Here is a 13114-nt window from a genome sequence, read left to right on the forward strand (position 1 = left end):
TTCTGTAGGAACGAGTCCTCTCGTCAGGAGACTGTAAAACCCACCTCCCGAGCACTGCAGTGGGACGGTGTGGCTGAGTCCCGTCGTATCCCTGCTCCTCTGCTGGTATCCTAACTCCAGCCGATGAGCGCGGTGGAACTCGCCTCCCGCTACGTCCAGGGTTGTCTACCAAGGAACGTCCCTCGATTGCCTCAGTTCTGTTGGCAGTGGCCAGCTTGAAGATTTTAATCAGTGCCAGGTTTAATTTGAAGTAGCTATTGATTAAACCTTAAACCCAATTTAATTCAACACAGAAATGTTTCATTTTATTTCTAAGCATTTTCTCCAGCAAGGGAAGAAATCCATCTTCAGTCTTTTCTGGATGAGTAAAGTTGCAAGTGCTGCTCTACAAATTGCTACACCATTATCATTGGGTTTTCTTCCTGAGATTTAGGTTGAAGTTAGCTGTTGTGTTGTGTCTGTGTGTGTGTGTACGTGCTTATGAGCACACATTCCTCATCAGAAACAGGCTCCCATTATGATTTTCTAGACAGGAATCATGGCTTAAACTCAGTGCCATAGTTTTGTGTTGGCTTCTTCAAAGTGAAAACCTTGACAGGTGGTCCCAGAGTGGGGGAAAGAGGCTCTGGAAGAAGTAGTATAGAAGTGGCAATCACTGCCTGAGAAAATTTCCTTTGGGAAACATCTGTGAAAATCCTTTCGTGCCTCGAGCTCCGTGTTACAGGACAGAAAGCTTTGGTTAGTTTTATTTTTATTTTTTTTTGTGAGGCCACTGTTTGTTCTTCATGCAATTTAGCCCTGATAAAGGAGGGTAAATTGTTTTATTTTGCGATGTTCACGTCTAATCCATTTGTCCTGCACCAGAAAGTGTTGTATTAGTCCTTTTTCCAGCTCTAAGTTGTGGTGGATGAAGCACATATGAGTTCCTTTGTTGCCAGGTTTATCTGCTTTCAGCTTCGTGCAATGAAAAGCTAATTCATTTTCTAAGATTTTACTGTGTTTATGCAGTTATGCATAGAAAAATTGTAACCCACCTGTCAACAAGAATGCTCAGGGAGAGATCAGTAATTAGTTTTGGCTAGAAATTACTTTGAAATGACAGTTTAGAAACTATTCCACCTTGTTTGAGGGGAAGAAAATCACCAAGGGCGACTGCCAGTAGGGAGAGAAAATACATACAGGTAATCTGTGTAAGATCAAAGCCAATTCCCAATGTATATATTAGCTGAAGACTGTTAAGATTAAAAAAGAAAAGTAATTCTCCAGCAATGAGAAAAATACGTTCATGAGTCAACAGATGGCTTCTAAACTGGTGTTGTGAGCCTTTCATCTAACAAAAGGAACAATTGAAATTTGTCGTTGTTTCCATTTTGCTGCTGTTTCTCCCATAAAAGTTGGGGTTTGATTCCGTGCTGGCTTTCAGTGCTGTTGTAGCTCTGAGATGCTGGTCCCTGTCCCCGCTGCCAGAGCAGAGGCAGGACCTGTCCTGAGCGTGCACCTCGATCCAAGTTAGTTCAGCGAAGCTCAGGAAAGGAGAGGAGATCTTTTTGGTCGTGTTTCCAGATAAACACAAGTTGGCATTCGCAAAATGTGTCCTTGCTGTGGAGCATCTTGGTATGTTTGGGGAAATTCCACTTAGAATATCTTCTCCAGCCATTTGGTAGTGGGCATTTCTCAAGGTGATGGTAACGAACCTCAGTAAGTGACCAGGATTTTTGCTCGTTACTCGTGTGGTGGCCATGCCCGTTGGAAGCCTGAGGTGCAGCTGTAACTCCAGAAATGCTCATAGCCTTTCTCCTCTGGCTCGCCGTCTTAGTGACCTCTTTCTAATTATTGAACTCTCGATTTCCCCGTGCTCCCAAAGCAATAGCAACCACCACGAGATTCTTACACACAGGATTTCTCCTAAAATTGCAACTTTACTGCTGTCATGGCTTTGATAGGGGGTCATCAAGAGAAGGAAACCTCTGGTCTCTGCCTCGTGCTCGAGAGCTGTTGGAGCACGTCTTCGCATGGATCGCTCCCAGGAGCCACGTTCAAGACAGACCAGCAGTTTGCTTTGCTTTACGCTGTTGCTCTTAGCAAAAAATGCTGCTCTTCAAATTAATTTGTCAGATCGGCAGTTGGTTATATGTGGTCTTAACTGGGAATGAGCAATGCATAGGGATATTGTCTATACGTACGTGTGTGCCAAGCGAAGCGTGCCGTATGTGGCGGAACAACCATGGATACAAAGGGAAGAGATTTTGATTCAAGCACCATCAGCAAAGCACCGCTGTGTAAGAAGAGAAGAAAATGTCAGTGCTCACTAGAGGTGTATTGGTACAACGTGTGTAAATGGAAGTGGCTTACTCCTGTCAATCTGGAAATGGATTAAACTTCTCCACTTCTGGGGGTGCACCAAAGGAGCAGAAGAGCTGCTAGGGAGAAGGGATGGCACCTGGAGGTTGTATAAGTGGTTTTGGCTGTAGACCTAGTTAGTTCTTTATTCTTACTACCAGCATTTGTTTGTAGATACTGATACGTGTGAATCTTTGATGTCCTTTGTTTGGAGAACTTCCAAAGAATTGTATTTCCAGAAAGATAAACCTACTTCTTGTTGACACTGTGTTTCATGTGGACTGTAGTCTGCTTTGGAGTAAGGCAGTTGATATGAGGAGACAGGACGGTAAAATAGAAGGTGGCTGGTCCTTACCTACTGTTAAAATAGTTGAAAACAAATTTCAGTTCCTGGCAGCGCTGCTGTCAGCTTGGGATGGTGGCTTCACTAGAGAGCCCCCCCCCCGTACCACTTTCCTAAGTAGAAAGAATGATTTTATTGTTAGAAAAATTGATCTAAAGAAGATATTTTTATTTGCTTTATTTACGGCTTCAAGTGACTTTGAATACTAGTAAACGCTTAAGCAGTTGATATAAGAGAAGGGATAACCTCAGTTTTATTTGGCAGTATTGTTGGCAATTTTTTTCTAGTACTGAATTTGCAGGCTGCCTTGGAAGCCAGCCCTGATGGGACCTCACCTCCTTCCCATCCTGTCTTCTCCCAGAGAGTCTGCAGGACAGCTGGCATGCAGCTTTTCCCTTAGACCTTTGAAAATGGGGATGGGGATGGTGCTTAATCAACGATTTTGATTTGCATGGCTTACTTATCTTTTAAAAGTGTATGGCTGTTTCACATTTTTTAAGTATGTCAAGGTTATCCACATTGCCAGGATAAGCACGTTCCTAGTTTCCCCCTAAATAATGTAGCAGTGGTACGTTAAACTGGTAGGTATTTAGTCCTCGTGTGGTATGTGCTTTGGGAAAACGTGGTGTTTAAACACAAAGGGTGCATGTTTCTGTTAGATTGCTTTGCATCAGTTCTGCTTTTCCTTCAGCAGCTCATCCCCTCGTCCCAGGACAGTTCCTCTGCGTACCCGCGGGCTGACCCTGACCCTCGCGGGAAGCCGAGTCCCCCTGTGAAGTGGCTGTAACTCAATTTTTGGATGTAATAGCGTGAGGCTGTTCAAGCATGAAATTGCTTCCTTCGTGTAGAGCTGTCCCCTTTGCCCGGCGAGTCCTGGCCCAGGAGCGGGTGGTGATTGCTGCCGTTGGCCCAGCCAGCTGTTGCGAGGAGCAGAGTGCAGCTTTTATACGTGTCTGTAAGGGAAACGTGGGAACGCGGCTCTAGATTGAGTTGAGAAGTGAGAAGAGCCTGCAAAATTATAGTCAGCAGCAAGAAACAAACTAATCAGAGTTTCCTTACGAAAACAAGAGTTCTTAATGATTAAACCATGTTGTTACCCTCTTTTTTTTTTTATTTTAAAGAGGATGGGCAGTGACGCAAACAAACATCGCCTGGTCTGTGCAGCCTGTAGAATCACAGAGTGGTTTGGGTTAGGAGGAACCTCGAAGACTGTCCAGTTCCAACCCCCCTGCCATGGGCAGGGACACCCTCCACTACACCAGGTTGCTCAAAGCCTCATCCAACCTGGCCTTGAACACTTCCAGGGATGGGGCAGCTACAGCTTCTCTGGGCAACCTGTTCCAGTGCCTCACTGCCCTCAGCATAAAAAATTTCTCCCTTATATCCAATGGAAATCTCCTCTCTTTCGGTTTAAAGCCATTGCCCTGTGTCCTGTCACTAAGAAGATGATGCTTCTGCCACCAGGTCATCAGTATAAGCCCGTTTCTGCAGGCAGCTGTGAGGGGTAAGCACGGGCAGTCAAAGCCTTAGAGATCCTCGGTTTGGTTTTTATCAGCAGGTACGTAGAGGGCTTTGGCATCCCAGGGTGTCTCTGAATAACTCTGAGCAGAAATAAAGCCCAGTTGAAAGCGTCTGTCCGAGGCAGTCCTGGCCCTGCAGTGGAAGCTCTGGCCACCACCCAGGTGGGTGCCTGTTCTGCTGTGTCTGGCCATGGTGGGGGTAACACTGGACAACTCCTGTTTCAGGGTATCTGTCCCACTCTGCTGGCAGCGTGGTCTTGGTTTTTGAAACTGCTTGTGGCATGCAGGGAAAACTCACTTTGTTGCAAAGGAGTAACCTGGAATCGTTGTGAGAATGTCAGGAAATCAGCCTGTACGGGTAACTCATGCTCCTGTTTTATGCCCGCCGTGCTGGAAGCTGTCCTCCGACTTGGTTGTGTGCATTCATTCAGAGAAATCAGCTGCTCTCTACCTTATCCCATAAACTCCATTAAAAATGTGTTATTGCTGCAAGCGAGAACGCGGTAAGGAAAAGTAGTTTCCCAGGAATTTCTGTGGCAGCGTGCACAGGCTGCAAAAAGCACTTTGAATTCTGAAAACTGCGATTGGGGATTTCCAGAAGTCCCACTGACTTGCTGCTCCCAACTTTATAGGGCAGCACTGTCCCCCGCCAGTTTGCAAAGGGAACTGGATGGCCCTTTGGCAGCGGGTCGGGGGGGTGAGGTCGCACAGGAGCAGGGATTTGCGGAATTGCACCCCTTAGCCGGGGGCTCCAGAGCCGTGGGAAAGCAGCAACACGTGAAAAATGACTTCTTTGTTTCTTAGGTCCTTTCTTGCAGGTATGAGTAAGATTTGGGGTTTCAAAGTTAATATTTTTCAAAATATTTTAACAAGTAGGGGAAGTTTGAGGTGAGTTTCAAGGAACATTCAGTGATGGTGTAATAAAAAACGGCACTGGAAATGGAACAACATTAATGATCAAAAAACATCCAAGAAAGCTTTATTTAATCTGTAATTTCCATTATGAATCTTTGATTTTTATTGGAAAAAGTGGAGAAGGTACGAAGGGAGCTCTAATATAGTCCTCTGAAAAAGAAATAATCCCCCCTACGCTGTGTTCTTTGCTTTTGATAATATGGAGCTGTATTATTGGGTTCTCCATCAAACCTAAAAGGAACTTTGAGCGTTCAGTAAATGACTGCTGAAGTAACTTCTAAAATATTAAAACGGAGTTTGGTGTTGAAAATCCCCGAGGAAGAGTTGATATTCCAGGCTGTACCCAAAGCTTGATGAACAGCGATAGCTGAAGGTGTGAGTGAAGGGTCTGTGCTCCTACAAGCTGCCAACCTATTTATACTCTGTAATGGAACACCAGAGAGCAATTTTCAGAAGATATTTTCACATCCGTCATCTGCCAGGTATAAAAATGGGCTGGCTTTGGAGTGTTTTGGTACAACAAAATCCAGTAAGACAACGTAGATGCAGTGCTGGCATGGTTCTTTCCTCTAAGTGAAATAAATTCCTCTTCAATTATTTTCTGTTTATCTTTTGTTTGCATGAATTTGAGTTTAAAATACGAACTGGTGCGATTTAAGTAAATTTATTAGAGTTTAAGTAAATTTATTAGAGCTGTGTGCGTTGCGATGCTGCAGCAGAGTCTATTTCAGGCCAATGCATCCGTTTTCTGGGGGCAGAGCGGCAGTTTTCCGTAGAGCTCTGGGAAGGAGACTCTTGTGCAGCTCTGGGAGGTGGGGAAGACTGGGCAAAGGGGGAGACAGCAAATCAAACTGAAATTAATGCTGTTCTGGCAGGGAATTCAAACGCTCAGTCTTGGCTTCTGTTCATCATCCCGTCCCAGCTATTTCCTTTTCACCCTTTCAGCTTCCGAAGTAACTTCCAGACTGTATTTGCGCTAGATGGGAGGAGAATATTCCAGACAATGGGATTCTCGTGGTACAAGAGATATCGCTTACTCTGGAAATAAATTCTTGCTTTGGGGGTAGTTAACTTCCACTCCAACGTGTGATTTTTAGAGAGCAAAGCCAAACCCGAGCCCTGGTGATCTGTGCGTTCCACAGCTTTGAAGGGAGGGCTTGTCCTATGGAATTATTAAGTACTCTCTAATTGTAGTTTTCTGCAGAAGCAGTGGTGGTTGTTGGGTTTGCCACAATATTTTTTTTAAATTAAGTGCACCTTTCCTTACGTTTTTAAATCCTGTTCAACATTAGAGGAAGATGGAAATACTTGGAGTGTTTCTGTGGACACCAGCAGCATCTCACTGCCATGATGCGATACACAAGCGTGCTCTTGGAAGCTGGGTAGAGCAGAGCACAAATAACATTCGTTATGTGCTATTAGCGTAGAACAGAGCATCGTAACATGCCTTGGCATGTAATCAATAGGTATTGATATGATTTGGCATCTTGTGAGATATGGGAACGCGATGGTGGCCCGTTTCAGGTCTAGAGGGGGATAAAGAAACAGGACCACTTCCAGCTTTGCTGAGCAGAGATGCGTTCAACTCCACAATGGTGAGTAATACCTGAGCACCGAGGCTCTCGGGGGGGTACCAGCCTGGGGAGGGGGATGAGAAATGGCAGATTCCACACTTTCTGCAGTTCATAATAACAGCAGGTACACCTGAATTTCAGCTCTTGTACCACAAAGCTACGGAGGGACATTGGAGAAACAGTGTCAGTGAATGCAGGGGCAGATGCCCAAGATGCCAGTGTTGGTGGTTGGTGCTGATGGGAGCATCTCAGGCTGTTGCTGCCTGTTTCTCAAGGGCTTGCAGTGGCTCAGGAATTATTGGAATGATGAAGAAATGCTTCCTGAGGCAGGAAGGCACATGGCTGCGCAGGGGCAGCCCGCCCCAGGGGGGGCTGTGTCTGGGGCCTCGGGCTGTGGCTCTTCGTATGGCAAAACTGGTGTTGGTGCAGGATACTGTGGAGATCAACGGTGGAGCAGAGACCCACCTGCAACCCATGGAGAAGCCCACAGAGATGCCTGTGCCTGAAGGAGGTCATAGCAAGTAGTCTTCATGAGCTGCTGGAGGCTGATGACAAGGTGGAGAGGCATCTGAAGCCCGTGGAGAACCTCACGCCGGAGCGGGTGACTGTGCCCTAAGAATCCATGACTCTATTGTAAAAGCCCACGCCAGAGCGGTCTGATGGGTCAGGATTGCATCCTGTGGGAAGGACTCATGTTGGAGAAGTCTGTGGACTGTCTTATGAGGAGGAGATCCACTGGGCAGGAGAAAAGAGTGTGAGGAGTCCTCCTCCTCTGAGAAGGGAGCGGCAGAAAAACTGTGTGACAAACCAACCTGCAGCCCCCCCATTGCCCGTCCCCCTGCGCCGCTGGGACAGGAGGTAGAGCTGGGGAGAAGGGAGGGGTGGGGGGAAGGTGGGTTTGAGATTTTGAGATCTGGCTTTGTTTCTTGCTGTCCTCTCCGAGTGAGCCGTTAATTCATTAAACTGGTTTGTCCCCAAACTGACCCCGTTTTGCCTGGGGCCGTGGTGGGTGGGTGATCCCTCCCTGTTCTTGTCTCACCCCTCAGGCCTTGGTTACGTTTTTCTGGAACCACGCTGGCCATCCGGGGCTTTCCGAGGGCTCCCTGGCAGCGGGAGCGCTGCGTTACGGAGAACGTCCCTTCACAAAGCAGCTGAGCCAAGCCAGCCGTCAGCTGCGAGATGGAAACTCCAAAATAACCCAGAAGGAGTTTCATAATCTTCTTCAGGGCATATCATGCCATCTGTCCTCTTGAGGAAGGTGCTGGGAGGGAGGAGGAGGAGGGAGGACGGTGACAGGCAGTTACCTGGTGTTTAGGTTGTCCTGGAAATCCCTGGGGTTCCCTGAGCTCATTTGAGACCTGGCAAATGTTTTCCGAAGAATCGGCACGTGAGATGTTGCTCCAGACAGGAACACGTTTACAAAGGTGGAGCCGTTTTAGTACGTGTGAGAAGCTGTTTGCAGCAGAACTCTTCCATTTTGTGTTGGGTTATTCTCGATCGTTCTTCGAAAATAAGATGTTGCTTAACATGATGCTGAATTAAGTCAGCGAAACAGCTGCGAGGTGTGAGGTTCACTGGAAGGTAACCACACCTATGAAAAGATTAATTTATTGATTTAATTTGCTTTATAACTTCGGATGTTTTGGCAGTTCTCTTAACTGCAGCGTTGCTGTTTTTAACAGGCAGCTGTGCAGAGGCTCTCGCTGCGTGGCGATAAATTCATCGCTTCTGCTGAGCCGCTCCGTGGGTCCCGCTGTGCCTTACTGGGAAATCAGGAGGGAGTTTTCCTCAAGTCCTCATACCGCTTTTGGTTCTTGAGCTGTGACCTTGTGCCGTGCCTGACCTACAATCATAGTACATACTTGATAATGCTGGAAATCATGATTCCAGGGCATGTGTTGTTGCATCACTATAGTCAAGAATACTGTTCATCATAAACAGGGAACACCTTCCGGTGAGGAGAGAGATCTCAGTAACCCACAGAGATAAGTTAGGATTGCATATATGTAGGTTTTTATGTATGTATAGATAAATAAAACTATGTACATACATATAAATATGTATAAACCTCTACATGTTAGGTACCGGAATAAATATAGTGGCCCTGTTGCACGTGTAATATTAATCAGAAATTAAATATGGATTAAAAGCAGAGACAGGATGCGGCGTGTGGCAAGTCAAGAGTTTATTAATTTAGCACTGGGCAATGGTGCGTTCACGCCTGTTCTCTTCCCACCTCCGTCCTTTGCTTCCACCATCTCCAGTTACTGCAGACTGCAGCGTGCGCTGTTACCAGTTTCTCAGTCTTGTCTGCTCCTGGAATTTGGGATCCCCTCTCGGTACTCTGACCACCGACCCCTCCATTTCTCTTGATTTCAAGGCTCTTTTGTGTTTCTCTCACCCGAACTTGGCCCTGAACCTCCTGTACAACACACCTGCCTTGCTCCTCAGAAATGCTTCATATAAAAAATACTACATAATAAATTGTATATAATAGTTATATTCCCATTTTTTCCCTCCATATGCTTTGCTTTCATGCATTATGTTTCGCCTTGAGTTGCTTCTTCGAGAGCTTCTACGTGGCTTTGTAAGGGATAAAATCACTGTGCAGCCCTCCACACGCACGTAATTTGCGCACAGCCGATGGGAAGGATGGTAAATGGGTAGAGTCTCACTCTGTTTCCTTGTTATTGATCTTGGAAAACATGTTTTTCTCACATTTAAACAGCTGTATTTACTTCATGTGTATTCATAGAGTAGCATCTGATGACTGCAAGAGAAAAACCAATGTTTCTGGGGAAGCGTTTCCAGCATCAGCGTGTGTTGAACGATCCGAGTGCACTGGGAGTAGAGCAGGTTGGTGGAGAGGGGTCCTCTGATGGCGTGTGAGGAGCGGATGGCTTATTCATCACTTCTTCAGCCCGGGGCATAGTTTGAAATTAGAAAAAACGCAGCGTGAGTCACTGTCAGCGTTTCAGGAAAGGGAACCGAAAGGTTTTTGTTTCCAGGCACTTACTGAAGCGAGCAGAGCTTAGGCGGGTGGCGGTTTGGGGCTGACACCGGTAGCGGTGTGCCACCAGGGCGGAATGGAAATGGGTGGCGAGGGAGCCTTCCCCGGAGAGGGACATGGGGCACTACGGAGCACGCCCAGATGCCGGAGACGCTCCCCCTCTCGCGAGATGTGCTCCACCGAGGTACTCGGGGCAGGAGCTGGTCCCTGGGTGGGTACTCCTGGGTGTCGGAGGGATGCAGGATGCTGATCCATAGTGGGAAGCTCCATGTTTCTCCTGACCGTGCCCATCTCCAGCTGGTCTCGGACCATGCCTCATGCCTTCCCAGCCGTCTGTGTGCTGCGTTTGTTCGCTGACCATGCAGAAAAACTGCCAAAAAGTGGGTTTGAGGGTATCTTGGAGAGGTGAATCCACCCACGAAGAGGCGGAATGAGCACCAGGGGCAGAGCGTGGTGATGCGTGGCCAGGAGCAGCGCAGAGGGCAGGGTACAAATGAGTCACGTTCGTACGGATTGCGATTGTTTCCCAGTGCACCTCTGGGGTCAATTGCAGAATCACAGAACAGTTTGGGTTGGAAGGGACCTTCAAGATCATCCGGTTCCAACCCTCCCTGCCATGGGCAGGGACACCCTCCACTACACCAGGTTGCCCAAAGCCCCATCCAACCTGGTCTTGAACACTTCCAGGGATGGGGCAGCCACAGCTTCTCTGGGCAACCTGTGCCAGTGCCTCACCACCCTCAGAGGGAAGAATTTCTTCCTTAGATCTAATTGAAATCTCCCCTCTTTCAGTTTAAATCCATTGCCCCTTGTCCTGTCACTACACGCCCTTGTCCAAAGCCCCTCTCCAGCTTTCCTGTAGCCCCTTTAGGTACTGGAAGGTGCTGGAAGGTCTCCCCGGAGCCTTCTCTTCTCCAGGCTGAACAACCCCAACTCTCTGTAATTTATGTTGTGCTCATGGCTTTAGTGGGACCCCTAAAACTTGTACCTGTATGACAGCTAGAACACAAATATAAACAGTGCAAAAATACATCTAAAAATCTCAGCAGATCTTACTGCTGGTGCCAGGGCTGGGCTTGTGAGTGCCTGTTGCTCACGGCGCTGATGCCTAGTTACCATCTTGCCCTTGGCCTCGCAAAAGCAGCTCTCCATCATGCAAGTGGCTTTCCAGAAACTCCCAGAAAGCAGACAAAAAGTTAAATTTGTTGTGGAGCTTCTCCTTTTGGAGTGCCTGTCTGGTTTTCTCACTCTATGGTTTTCTGCGTGTTGTGGAGGTCAGTGCAAACTGGGTGAAACGTCTCCTTGGTGAGTTAAGTGCTTCAGTAATGTCTAATAAACTATGGGTGCACAGTGATTTAATGCTGTAATACAGACAAACTTTTACATTTACATTTTCTGCTGAAATCAAATGACTCAGATTAAACAAAGTGAATAGATTTAGTTTAGTCTCTGATGAGCAGATGTGATACCAACAGATCCCCCTACATCGCTTGGTCTACCTGGGGAACTATAGGTAGCAGACCTACAGAATGGATTGATTTGGAGTTGGATAATCCTCCTCCACAGAGGATAATCCTGCCGTGTAATTGTCTGTGAAGCAAAGGAGGGACATGCAGCAGAGTCTGTTGGTGTGGATAGAGGCAGGTGTGATAAAAAGAGAAGGATTCCTCACTTCGTGGTACAATAGATGATGTAAGGTCCTTGGGAATGTTTCGAAGAAGGACATACAGTAAGGATGGTTTTGTGCTCAGATTTCTGGATGTTTAGATTGATCTGCTGCAATACATAAGGCACGTGAACTCGTTGTTAGTGTCCTCAGCTTATCCAGCCCTTCCCTGGCTACCATGAGATACCTGCAGAATAATAAGAGCAAAAGTTAAAATATTGAAAATCCTGGCAAATACGATGATAAATGTTCCTTTCCTTAATATTCCATTTGCACTACAAGATCAGTGTTAAGCTGCGAACAAGGAAATACCTTTTTCTTCTTGTCTCGTTTCACTGCTGACGTGCGTTTCTGAATATTTTAAAACATAATCTTGTGTAGAACTTCTTGTCCCGTTTCCAAAATCTTACCTGTTTCAAATGTAATTAAAAGGAGTGTTTGGAAATATGGGACAAGCAGAATTTATTCTGGCTTTGTATATACTTTGAAGTATGATGTTAAGCTCTGGGAAACAGCTCTGAACGTGAACAGCTCTGAGCTTTGCTCTGCAGCCTTTCTGCTCTTCAGTCGTTGATATCTGGCTTTGAGATGCCAGGGTTGACACGAGATGCCTTCCAAGGGCAGTTATTTGTGTGGGGAGAACTCGTGCTGTGCCTTGGAAACAAGTACATCTAAAATGTCTTTTTTTGGACATACTACCCTGCTGGGCTCACCCTCCTTTAGACCCCTCCGGGTAAACAGGGTGTCATCGTGGATAATAATGACTTTTATTTGTTTGTCTGAGCTCCTGAATCTAACTTGTAACTGATGGATAGTTGTATAATTAGTTAGCTGGCTGAGGTTGTGAAGGTGGGATGGCTACCAGCAAACTTCAGTGGTCCTCATCAAATTGATGTGAAGACTTGGGGAGGGCGTATATATTTTTTTAGTATATGTACTCACTATTAGCAATGGATTTTCTGCTGTCATATCTAGTTAGCAATGACATATTACATATAGATATGTCTACATGTATATATATACACACACACCAACCATTATATATATATGTACACCATGAACCTTTTACCTGTGCCATGGAAATCAGTGGTATTCTTCATTCTTCTGTATTCTCTCCTCACCTTGTGCTTTGAAAGCTGCGGTCGTGATCTCATTTTATCTGTTTTCCTTTGAATGTCAGCGAAGCAGAAGAAGAAGCTAAAGAGAATTTTGTTATGGTAGATGATGTTTAAGAAAGAAACCGTTTGGACAAGCTGACTTTTCTTCAGAGACCTTATTCATTCATTCTCCTGACCCTTGAAAGAGGAATTTCCTGTAGGGAGGAGGCTATTTCTGAACAACCTTGGGACCGGTTGATTTTTCAAATAACAGCTAAAAGTGATGCGCTGAGCCTGTGTCACGGTCAGAGAATCCAGGGTATGTAAATGCTAATGAATAACTCGCTAATTTAGAATTTTTTAGGGAAGCTTCAAATTTGTGGTATTACAAAGAAGATGCTTTAAAAAGCTAGATGTAATTTCTTCTCATCTTATGTACAGCTTAACTCACTCGTGTGTGTGTGTGCCGCTGAAGAAAGGACGTACGCGTTCGCCTGTCCCCTCTGGAAGGGCTTTCCTGAACCGGGGTCACTGTGGTGACAGCAGAGCCAGAAAATCACACAATAGTGAAACAGCAAAACATATAGTGGAAATTATTTAAATTAAGAGTGTTGAGGCACTGGAACAGGTTGCCCAGAGAAGCTGTGGC

General features: G+C 46.1%; 1 protein-coding gene across 5 annotated transcripts in view; it reads left to right on the top strand.

The window, feature by feature from the left end:
- Positions 1–13114, top strand: part of GALNT13 (polypeptide N-acetylgalactosaminyltransferase 13) — a 116579-nt gene that overhangs the window by 47837 nt on the left and 55628 nt on the right. The window lies entirely within an intron of this gene.

The sequence above is a fragment of the Tauraco erythrolophus genome, chromosome 8 (assembly GCF_009769465.1).
Source record: "Tauraco erythrolophus isolate bTauEry1 chromosome 8, bTauEry1.pri, whole genome shotgun sequence".
Classification (NCBI taxonomy): Eukaryota; Metazoa; Chordata; class Aves; order Musophagiformes; family Musophagidae; genus Tauraco; species Tauraco erythrolophus.